This window comes from Dysidea avara, chromosome 4 (assembly GCF_963678975.1).
Source record: "Dysidea avara chromosome 4, odDysAvar1.4, whole genome shotgun sequence".
Lineage (NCBI taxonomy): Eukaryota > Metazoa > Porifera > Demospongiae > Dictyoceratida > Dysideidae > Dysidea > Dysidea avara.
In genome coordinates, this window is record NC_089275.1 from 8251264 (window position 1) to 8253800 (window position 2537).

The following is a 2537-nucleotide window of genomic DNA, read 5'->3' on the forward strand; positions in this document are numbered from 1 at the left end:
ATAATCATAATGTATACGTAGCTACTATATCATTATGGTGCCAAAAAGAATGAATATCTGCTAGAACTGATGGGGCCAATCCACAACGTGGAAAAGCCAGTCTGCCAAATACCTTTATGCCTAGTCCTGCGTAGCCAGACTATGCCCTATTCTCTAGATCTGTGATAGAATATAGTTATAGGATGTGATTCATAGTTAGCACACTCTATAGCGATATAAATTTTAATGGTATAGCTATTGGTGTATACAATGTTAGTATTATTGAATAGCAGTCTATTTATGTATCTGGCATTTAATATTGTTGAAGTAGTGAATGTGCGTAGCCACTGGCAACTTTAGCTAGTGATCAATTAGCAACTGTTTCAGCTGGGTCCCACTGGCTACAGTATGCATTTATTATCAATTTTTGTAAAGGCTATATACATTTAAGGGTCTGTGGACAATGGCCAGTATTACCACTGCACAAGCCTACATACATTAAATAGGTATGTAACTGTTTTGAATTTATAATGATATCTTAATGCAGAATCAGAGTTGATCATACCACCACCACTGTGACAAAAAATGTATCAAAGTGCTGCACATTTGAAGCAACAATAAAGGGAGTACTGTTTTATGATGGCTATGCTCTTCTTAACCCAGCCACATTTCAGCAGGTGTACCTTATTCGAGATTACCAAAACAAGTACCATCACAGATCATATTGGGTTAAGTTAATGGAGTCCCATACAACACTTGGCCATTTGAGCAGAGAAACAGCTGATGCTTGCTACTATGTAGCTGGAATTCCAACAGTAATGTATACAGCGTAAGTCGATATTATCATATAACATAGTTTACATTGAGCTTTCCAATACATATAGCAATACTATTAGTGGATTTGTGTACTCCTTGGACTCAAGTTCCAAAAATTATAAAGACATGGCAACAGATATCCTGATATCAGTTTCTGCCATTGAAAAATATCATGGAGATATACTGGAATGCTTTGAACAGTTCTCGGTAACAGTTGAAGTAAGTAAATTTCTGAATCATGAGTCAAGAGATTTATAGATGTGATCTCCACATACAGGAATACTTACCAAAATGGCTAAGATGATTTATTGACACCATTGTATGTAGATTATTTATTTGTTCCTATAATTATGCTGTGTGACTCATATACGTATACGATAATACGTGTATATTATTATATATGTACAAAAATATCTAAAAAGTTTTGATATAGTCTTTTTTTGTAGTCTGTTTCCTTTTTGTCCTTGTTCCGTATGAATGACTTGGAACTGTGTGTGGTTCTTGATTGTTCCTGCTCTCATATTCCTCGATTTTCTTGTCTGGTATATTACAAGGCAGTTCCCATGTTTGGTCGCTGTAGCCCACCCAGCTGACTAAAAATTCATATTGAACCTTATGTGAGTTAAATCTTTTGCTAATAATCTTGTCAACTATAAATGGATCTGACTCATTTGAGTCATCAACTAGATCAGTGGTTGCACTGGCAGTGCATTGTTTGGGAAAACGAGAGTCCATATCAACATCATCATGAAATGGTAAGTATTCTTGAAGTTCAGCAACCTTGCTATAGTCAAATGAAATCTTATCATTATCCAGTGAAACTTCATTGTTCACATTTGCTATCAAACACTTCACTTTTAAAAAGCCACTTCGTCCATTGCTACTGTAACATCTTGATAGACTGTCATACTCATATACTTCAAACATGATGTTCAAGTTTGGATTTGTCTTCATTTCACTGGTGCAGCTCTTGTCCAGATGCGACATAAATATTATTTTTCCAAGTAGAAAGCAATGTGCATTTTGCAACTTGGTTGTTCCAATTGCCCAAAACTCAAACAGTGAGACATCATGACTGTTAGGCTTTTCAGAATCTCCATATAGTTGGCCAGCAGCAAACCTCTTCCGTCGATCCTTGGATGGAATTTCACGAAATGGTTGGAGTGTTTTAATGAGACTTTTAGCACTTCTAGCATTCCACTTTTCACTGAATAGGCTCACCTCACTGTCAATCAATAAGTTGCAAACAGCTTCATCATGACTCACATCAGTACGGTCTGCATCATAATTGCTAATTGCCTGACTGCCAATTGCAAGACCACCATGGCACCCATCTTCATGCACATCATTGCTTACAACTGCCTGACTACTCAGACCACCATGGCACCCATCTTCATGCACATCATTGCTTACAACTGCCTGACTACTCAGACCACCATGGCACCCATCTTCATGCACATCATTGCTTACAACTGCCTGACCAGCATCATCACTAAGCCATGTCATAGTTTCTGCTACTTCTTGAACAAGTGATGTGTCAGTTTTATAATGGTCCTCTTGTGCTACATCATGATCAGTAGTGTCAGTGCCTCTTAAACTGTACCCAATTAGTCCATCAATTGTGTTGTCACTCAATGTAGCTGTAGCTTCATGCAATTCAGCAGCTGCCATAATAACTGGAAGTGACTCCAGTGACCCTTTTGTCGTGTCAAGACAGTGATCAGGGTTATCCCATTGCTTGT

General features: G+C 37.7%; 1 long non-coding RNA gene across 1 annotated transcript; it reads left to right on the plus strand.

Moving 5' to 3' along the window:
• The first annotated feature begins 606 nt into the window (after nucleotides 1-606).
• LOC136252264 (uncharacterized) lies at nucleotides 607-1189 on the plus strand. Its single transcript, XR_010699433.1, has 3 exons — nucleotides 607-808; nucleotides 864-1014; nucleotides 1073-1189. It is a non-coding gene; the product is annotated as an uncharacterized lncRNA (long non-coding RNA).
• The last annotated feature ends 1348 nt before the right edge of the window (nucleotides 1190-2537 follow it).